Source organism: Dioscorea cayenensis, chromosome 3 (genome assembly GCF_009730915.1).
Source record: "Dioscorea cayenensis subsp. rotundata cultivar TDr96_F1 chromosome 3, TDr96_F1_v2_PseudoChromosome.rev07_lg8_w22 25.fasta, whole genome shotgun sequence".
NCBI classification, from domain to species: Eukaryota; Viridiplantae; Streptophyta; class Magnoliopsida; order Dioscoreales; family Dioscoreaceae; genus Dioscorea; species Dioscorea cayenensis.
Window position 1 is genome coordinate 18,184,744 of NC_052473.1, and position 10,049 is coordinate 18,194,792.

At 32.4% G+C, this 10,049-nt stretch overlaps 1 pseudogene; it reads left to right on the top strand.

The window, feature by feature from the left end:
• The first annotated feature begins 2,404 nt into the window (after positions 1 to 2,404).
• On the top strand, positions 2,405 to 8,503 carry LOC120282883 (annotated as a pseudogene).
• The last annotated feature ends 1,546 nt before the right edge of the window (positions 8,504 to 10,049 follow it).

Genomic DNA, 10,049 nt, shown 5'->3' on the forward strand with positions numbered 1-10,049 from the left:
TCCAAATTTATATGTAACAACACTCAATTTAATTTCACATTAATTTACTTTTAATATGGACACATCACCCTCACTCATGTAACATGCTTACATTAATAAAACAATATATGTATATATAATTAAATAAACAATCTCTGGCTACCATGCATGCACACTGAACCAAACTTTTATTATTTCACATGCAAATGGTCTCTCACTGATCATCCATATCCTCTTCACATGAACTCAGTACAAACATTTCTTTTATAATTCTTTTTCCCATCACTTCAAACTCAAACAAAAACCTATTCACACTTAGATTTTTGCCCATATGCTCTTGCTTCTCCTCTCCAAACCCTAATATAAATATAAATATATGTATTAAAATTCAAGAAGAAACACACACTAGGTGTTATCTTTAAGTGTTTCAATTCAAACACTAATTAATCAGAGTTTTATTTTATGTTTGTTTTGGAGAGGTGTCTTTCGGCGCAATGTTGTCATTAAACACCACCACTAATCACTCTCCTGATGATGGTTTGACTGAGGTTTGACCATGATTAAGATGTTAATTAATTGCACTTATTTAATTAAGCGAGCTTAGGATGCTTTGCTTTTTTGTTTTTAAAGATGAGTTGGCACAGTGAATCACAGCTCTTGGTGGACCAACCACATGCTATTCCCATGCAAAGCTTCTCCTTTTTTTTTAATTTTTTTTTAATTCATTCTCTTAACGATTAATTAAAGTTCATCTTGCAAATAAAATCTCAAAATTTACATTATTTACTAATTACCATTGGAAATTTAAATTATATATTACTGTTTCTTTTAATAAAACAATATCAGTTAGTGTGTGTATACCCTAATAAAATTAGAATCATATGTATATCCCTCAATATATATATTTCTTGCATGCATACTCTTTTGCCGTTGAAAGGTTGACAAAGTATTATTATACATCAAATTAAAAAAAAATTAAAAAATTTAAAATGTGTAATCTATTCTTAACATTTAAGATAACTCTTCTCCTCAAAATAAGAAATGTACATAAGTTTTTTAAGGGTATATATATTGGAAAATATCAACTTGATGACCACTAAATTTTTTTGTAAGTTTATATACATAAGCCTTTTAGTTATTCAACATTTAATAATATAATTTATTGATATAGTCATGCAAATTAAAGACTACATATGCAAAAAAAAATAAAATAAATAAAATAAAGGACATACATAATAAACTTTAGAGGATATATATATAAAGTGTATCTTGAATTATATTGCTTTTTTTATTCATCTTAAATGGAACATAACAAAAGATGTAAAACTATAAAGTTAAAACTTTAGACTAATTATATATATATATATATAGTGATAGGTAGTCAAATGCAAGGCAGTAAAAGGGGAAGCCATTCAAATGTGGGGACCTTTTCCCTTGGTTTTAGGTTAAGTTAAATGAGTGTCTCCCTTTTGTTGTCTCATGTACAACCATGTTTGCCACCACAAATAGTCAATTAGTTAAATTAAACTTGTGATTATGATAATAATATTTCATTAATTTAATTAGCAAGGTTTTTCATTAGTGGCACTTGACAACCAAATCTCTTTTGTTTACTTGTATATTAAAACATAGATTAGGGTTTGCCTCTAAGAGAACAAGATATGAGTGAATCATGGGAGCTGTTTATTTGACTGTCTCTTTGTCACTATGCTCTTAATTAGACTCATTCCTTTTTCTTCTTATAATAATAATAATGTTATTAATAATACTCAAATCTTAGTTGTTATCTTTGATAAAAATGCTTAGCATTAGAATGAGATGATGAAATTTTTAATTTTTAAATGCAAAAGTTGTTTTATTTTATTAGCACCTTCAAAAATTCTTATTTGTTTATTTATTTTGACAAAATCATGTCAGGAGGAAAGGTTTGAATTTATTTATATTTTTATAAGGGCACGAACACTCTATGTCGGAAACTCGGTGCTAATAAACATTGACAAAATTCTTAAATTTTATTAGAGTCATTAGATATTATAAATAAAAATTTAATTATGATATTTATATAAAAGCTAAAAAATCTCTCACATAAAATTTAAAATTTAATTATAAGTTAATTATGTCCTTTTTTTTTGGTAATACTAATAATACATGATTTTTTTTCTAGTGCATCTTCTATAATAAATCCCATAATTCATTGCCTATAAATAATATAAATTTTATTTATTAATTTCAAAATAATTCAAACCATAAATAATTACATGATATTACATAAAAAAAGGAAATTAAAAAGTAAATGGGAATTATTGGGCTCAATTATTATATGGGCTCAGGCCTAACAACTACAAAGGCCCAAATCAAGGCCCATAATGTTCATCACCTCCGCCCTAAAACCCTAGAAACCCTTTTTGAGTTTTTTCTTCTTTCGATCTCGATCTCGAGCTCGAGCTCGGCTCCAATGGCGATGACAACGAAGCTATTCAACCCGGAGACTCTCCGTGCCGCGGCGAAGCAATCCGAGGGCATCCATCTCGTCCCTCTCTCTCTTCGCCGCGCTATCAAAAAATTCCTCAGAGGTCGTTCGCTTTCTCCCAATCACCTCATTCTCTTCGTTCTTTGTTGGCCTGATTGTTTGTCTTGAATGGGTTTCAGAGAGGGAGTTGGCGCATATGAATCGAAAGGTGCTGCTTCTCTCCCAGTCTTTCAACCTCATCAAGGAGACAAACCTCCAGCTCGCGGCCTCTGCCTCTCGGGAACTCGTTGATGACCCAATGAAGTCTCTTGATGATCGTTCTGGACGTTGGAAGATCAAGTCATCTTATGGTGACATTGGTTTCAAGTATCAGGAGGATGAGACTGTTGCTTATGTGGCCTCTCGCATGCCCGCAGTTTACTCCGCTTGCCATCGGGTTCTCAAAGAGGTCCAAAAATTGCTCCTTTTGTTTTGATATAAGGATTAGGTATTCCATTTGTTGAAAAGAACGGTTTTTTTTATGATTGTTTTTTTGTGATACAGGTGCGGCAAAGGCTGCCGGGTTTCTCGCCGACTAGTGTCTTGGATTTTGGAGCTGGACCAGGTTCTGCCCTTTGGTAATCATATTAAAAATTTTATGGATTTTTTGTTGATTGTGATCTTGTTATTTGGTCCTATTGTTTTATTTGATTCTTGATGCTCTTGATTGTTCAGGGCAATGCGAGAAGTTTGGCCAAGGTCTTTGGAGAGGGTTAACTTGGTAGAGCCGTCTAAATCTATGCAAAGAGCAGCACAAAGTCTTTTAGGAGGTAATCAAGTCTGAGACAACATCTCATATTTTAGTTTTTCATACTTGTACTAGTTGTGCTTGTTACTTTCTTTGAAACGGTTGTTCTAGTATCTTTAGCATAACACATGCATGGATAGTTTGGAATTTATTTTAGCCTCATGGAAAGTATATACTTTGTTTACTTGAATGTTTAGTCTGGTATTAGTAATCGGTCAGGAATTGTGTCTTCTGCTTTAGGTGTAAGATTTTAAAGCATTTGATTGAGATGGTAGTAGTTGACTCACATGATATTGTTGCTTTTGGTGTAGATTTGAAAAACTTGCCACTTATCCATAGCTATGATAGTATTCAGGCGTTGAACCGTAAACTTGAGAAGCGTGACAGAGCACATGACCTTGTAATCTCTGTGAGTGCTCTTCATGATTGGGATTCTCTTTTCATCAGTGATCTTTCCTTCTTTTCTAAGTTTTCTTCTATTTGTAAAGTCTTTATTTCTCTTTGATTGCTTCCTGAAGCATATGATTTGTGATATTCTGAAAATATGAAACTGGCTAAACCAGCCATCTTTTACCATGCACTGCAGAATACTTCATATTTGTCCTTTAAATTGAATGGTTTTACTGTATAAATTGCATGATTATAAGCCTTTTATAGCTTGGAAGATTTTCATGGTGTTTAATTGAAATTTTGTGATCATAGTTTCTAGGGCATGGAGTCAACTCCATCCAAGGGCATAGTCATCTTGTGAATATGTGATACTTTTTGTTTCTTTATTATAATATTTCATGGTTAGGAATAACAACCATGTTTTCCATAAGCTCTTTATCAGACCTCTTATTAATTAACAAAGTATATTCACTGTTTTCACACACCAAAGTTGCTGTCTACCATATTCCTCTTTATCCCATAGAATTCTGATTACATCTGCTCTCATATGGCATGGCTGGAATATCTTGGTGCACCAAACAGATGTTAGTCACGATGGTTATTCTAATATGAATGTTAGTTTGCTTACATTTATCAGAGTGGCACAAACCTCACTTGTTTTGGCACTTGCCCATGGTTTTTCTGGCCTTTTTTTATTATGATTATTATGATATTTGGATTCTGTTTTGGTAATCAGAAGGAATTGCAGTGTATTTGCCTCATGATATGAACTGAAACATATGTTTGGGATCTTATACATTATGGTTTATCTTTTTTTTAAACCTAGTGACTAGTATAGGTTTATCTTTTTTACTAACTAAAATATTTATTAATTATGCTCTTCTGTACAATTCTGTCAATATGAGAAACTCATGCTTGTGAATGCTTTAGCTAGTTTTATACGCTTGGGTGGATACCATCTAATCTTAATGCTGTTATTTATGATTTCAATATGAAGTCTTATGCGCTTGGGGAGATACCATCCTTGAGAGATCGGATTACTATAGTACGCCAACTTTGGGATCTCACACAAGATGTCCTGGTATGATTATTTCTAACCTGGTTTACATATCATTTCTAATGCTGTCAACATGCCATCAGGTTGAATTACGATATTTCATGTTTGCGTAGTTGTCTACATAGTTACCATATTTTCCAAATGTCAGCTTTGTTACTCTGATTGGACAAATTCATGCTTCTGCATAGGAATTGTAAAGCCTGATGATTTTTTGGTTTAACTGCTTATGTTCCTCAGGTAGACCATTTGGATGCAGGTTTGGTTAAACTCTGCATATTCTCATTAGTGAGTTAGGTATCTATGCTTATAATTAGCTGCTCCTTCAGCTCTTTCTCAAAAAAAGAGCATTTGGAAACAATTTTTTCTTTGTCTGTTAATATATTACATTAGTACAAAAGTTCACAGATCATGGTGGCTACACAATTAAATCATTTGCCTTACCTTTTGATAAAGCTCTTTACGGTGCTTTAGAGATAGATCTTTGACATATTGAAATCAAAATTCATCAAAATTCTGGATGATCAGCCTTGTGAAAATACTTGCCATCCAAATCGGTGGAAAGGTTTCTGCTTGATAATCTTGTAATTGTTGTAATGTCATCCCATTAGAAGTTACTTATATTTGGCCAAATTAATACTGCTCTTTTTTTTATTATTTTTTTATATAATAATGTATATCTCATTTCTTGGGCTCTTACTGTCAATTATTTTGAAGCATGAAATTTTTGTGTAGGTACTTTTGGAGCCAGGGACTCCTCATGGGTCAAAAATAATACGTCAAATGCGTTCATATATCCTATGGATGGCCAAGAGGGTGAGTTGATTGTTTTGTTAAAAATAGTTCATCTGTGCGGTTTTAGTCACTGTACATCAATATGTTGATTGTTATCTATTTGTCCTTAAAGAAAAAGCCGAAAAAGAGTAAAAATTTCACAAAGTGAAGTTCCCTGTAGTGGAAAAAAAGTATTTCCTCTGAGGTAGCTAACTTGGAGAATGATGCATTTGTTGTTGCACGGTAAGTTCGAATGAATAATTGCGGACTTTATTTTAATTTTTAGAGGCTCATTCATGTTTCACCCAGCCCTTTTTCTTTTTGGAATAATTTTGTTTTATAAAAGAAAAAAAATCACTGCAGTGTCCTCATGATGGACGGTGCCCATTGGAGAACACTAGTAAATACTGTCATTTTGTTCAGCGTCTGGAGAGGACTTCATCTAACGATGCATATAAGGTTTCTTTTCTTAATTCCATCTTCTTTTAAAAAATTCATCCTCATCAATTGGTTACTTTGATTCTAATTGTTACCTTAAAGTCAATAAATGAATCTTCAGTTAATTATCAGCAAGTGATAGAACTTATTATACCTTCAAAGATTGAGACTTTTCCATACATTATCGATGTGGCTGGATTTTATTCATGCTTCAAACTCACAACATAACCTTGTGCAATGGCTTTTGGCTATCTTATTCACCCTCAATGTACCTTGGTTTGGTCAATCTTTGCTGGCCAGTTGCTTAACTTCTATATGTGGGAAAGGCCATGTACCTGGCTGTAACCCTTTTGCATTGGCTCATACCTTTGTATAGTTCAGGCCCACCCTACCTTGCTGGAGTTCTTTGTACTGGATTGCCATGTGACGCATGCTTGTAGTGTAATAAACAAGAACCACGACAATTGAACCTTTAAACAATAACATTTGAGTGCCACCTGAGAAAGCTAATTACTTTCTCAAATTGAGAAAGGTTGATGATTTGGTTTCTTCTGGCATTACAAAATCTGAAGACCACTCATATAGGTGCTTTTATCATGGAAAAGGTCCTTTAAGAATTGGCTCCACCAGTTCTCTTCATACTAGATTCCTGTAATTTAAAGGATCGGATACCTAATTCACACATGCTGTACTCCTCTCCACCAACTTTTTTGAGGGCATCTTTCTCAGGCCTTGCCATCTTTTCAAGTTGCTACAGGAAACAGTTAGCAACACTTGGCTCCTGGATAGTTATATGTGCTTTTCTACACTGTTGCATATGGTCCACTGTCTTAACTTTCAAATGTTTCTGTTCATCCCTTTGTCGTCTTTCTTTGAACTTGTAAATGTCCATTGTGCTCAATGTGGGGCTTTTTATTTCAATGTTTGGCCAGATCTATATCTTGGTTGAGGCTTTTTACATTTACGGTATTGCACACAAAATGATGTTAGTCAAAAATATCTTTATTAGCTACCTATACATGTCTGCCAGTGCTTTAATTTTCTCTCTCATCTCATTTGTTTTTTCTTTCAGCGGTCCAAGGGTGAACCATTACGAGGCTTTGAGGATGAGAAATTCTGCTTTGTCGCTTTAAGACGTGGAAAGCGGCCACAGTAAGAAAATAATGCTACTTTGAATTAAGGCTTTTAGATATATATTGGGCATAAAACTTACTTTGATATCCAGTTAGTTATATGTTAAATTTGAGAGCTAATTACTTGGTTGTCATAATCGATATATTGCTCAACTTTTTTTAGCCTTTCTTTCCATCATTGTAGATTATGGATATTAGTTTTTTATGCCACAAGTACCAGACGGTTTTATCCAAAATCTGTCTTCTTCCTTAAGAAGTCGATATTTGTGTGCTCATTATTAGAGTCCACTTTAATAGGTTTGCAAGTCTTGCCTATAACAATCATTTCCCTCATTGATTATTGGTTATGATTAAAAGCTTGAAGTTGGCTTTTTATTGTTATGGGACCTCCTTTTTTCTTTTGGATTCATGCTTATCACAATCAAGCAGGTTGATGAACAGTTTGCCCTTCAGAATGACAAGGGGCCAATGAAACAGGCTGTTGTTGATATATTTGGAATCTAATTAACTATATCCATTTTATTTCTTCGATGAGCCTTTTTATTTATATTATACATGCTTGATTAATTGATCCTACCTTTAAACAGGGAAGCTTGGCCGCTTGATGGAATGGAATTTGAAACATTGAAAGAACAACATGCTAAGAGAAACCCCGAAGATCTTATTATCGATTATGGTAAGAAACGATTGTCCATTTGTTTCATGTTAAACCATCACTTGTGTCAGTTCTTGCCTGTTATTTTTCTTTCACTTGTATTGTATTATCAATAGATTTACTATTGATAGCTGTCTGCTTTACTTAAACTAGATACGAAAATTCACGTGTGGCCCCTTTGAATGTAATTTGACTGGAAAATGCATAATGAGTCACAAATCACTTACTCAAAAGTCGACTATTTAGGTTCTGATTTTAGTTGAGAAAACTTTAATAAAAGGGCTCGAACTTTATCCTTTTTGATAGGTTCACACTAACATGGTCACAACATCAAGTAAAGAATGGTCAACTTGTGACTATGTACAATGAGTGTTATTCAAACATATTTATCGTCACTTATACCGCATGATATGACCGAACACTAAATCCGGTGGCTGATTCGAATCTTGTGATTGTTTGCAGACGACCAATTTGAAACAGAAGACGATAACATAATCTCATTCGAAGAGGATCCGGTCTTATATCCTTCCGATGTTGCAGAAACCAGCTTGTTTCACCAGGAAGACAATAACAATGACGATGAAAAACATTGAAGAAGGATCAGAAGATCAACCTCATGCTGCTGGCCTTGGCGGTGGCTGGGGTCGGATTCTCTACATGCCTCATCGTCGAGGCAGGCAAGTATCAATGGACATTTGCCGGGCCACCAAAAGAGACGCTTCGGAGGGCGCCTTACAGCGTCTGGTTGTCACACAGAGCAAGAACCCGGCCCTGCATTTCCAGGCTCGTCGATCAATCTGGGGGTGACTTATGGCCGTTTTGAGCATATATATATATCGGTTGCATTTTCGTGGAGAAATCGATATTTTTCATTGTTATTAACCTTCATATGATTATTTCAGGCTTGAATTTAATTAAAATGAATGTATAATTAAAAATCAAGGATTTTTATTTAGTTGTTCAATCAATGAAAAGGAAAGAAGGTGAAGATGAAGCAAGTGGAATGAATGATTGTGATTACTATCTCAGTGTTATATATTGGAATATGATAGAGATTGGTATCTTTCACATTCTAAATTAAGATTATGATTATTATTATATATTCAAATAAAAAAATACAAGATTTTATTTTAAATAACTAATAATATGAAAGTGAGTGGGAAAATGACATGCATTATCTAATTATTTATCATTTAAACATTGTTAGAAATTTATTTTTTTTTTCAGTAATCTCTAAAGTGGAGGAACATGAGGAAATAAGATTTTAAGCTGATTTCCAAAAATGGTCCACAAGAGAAGGACATTGTGTACCATAAAGTCTTGAAAAAGCCTTTGAAATGAAATCAGATAAAAGTTTATGTTTCATTCATTGTGATCTTTTGGCTCTTTTGGGTCCACATTCATTCATTATACACACAAATATATATAATTTATCATCTTTGGTAGTTTTAAAAAGATATTATATTATATATATATATAGAGTGAGGATTAAATTATATATTTAATTAAAAAAGGAATATCTATCTACAAAAGAAAAGATGATCTGAAATAAATAATGCTATGAAGGAGAAGATGACAACTTTAAGTATAGTCTAACGAGTGTAGTTCAGTGTAGAGTTCAGATAAATTTGTGATCTTATTATTATTTTTTAAAAACTATAATTTAATTTGTTTCCCATAATATTTTTATTATTTCCATTAAATAAGTCATTTTTGACCTATGAAAAAGGTAATATTGTAATTTTGTAAATGGAGTGATTAGACATGTTGTGATAAAAACTAAAAAAAAAAATTGAAATATTTTTAGAAAAAGTGATGACTAGTGTAATGTCCCTTTCTTAAAGAGTGTGGCAAGTGGCAACTGAACACCCTTCAATTATTAAATCATATTCTAAATCCATTTGATGTATGCTCAAGTAAATCAATTATTTACACAGTGTTTATACTTTTCAAAGTTTTTGGCATATATTCTTATCAATAAACTCAATTATTTGATAGAAATTAAAAAAAAAATACAAAATACAGTCAATCATTTATTCCACTCATCATATATTAAAATTAATTCTTGGTATCTTTTCATACTCACATAACATCAACATCACAATCCTAAAAATTACTATTCATCTCTTTGTATATATATATATAATATACAATTGTTTATGATATAAGAGTCAAAAGATAATGGCTTGACCATATGATTTCAAAATTTTCCCACAATATTATTATTATTATTATTTGGATAGATTTATTAATATTTTTCTTTATAATTTTTCATTAGCGTTGCCGTTTATATTGTTTTTGTAACTGTATTTTTTTTGTTTATTATATTTGTGATATATATATATATATATTAAAAGAATCTTTTTTAT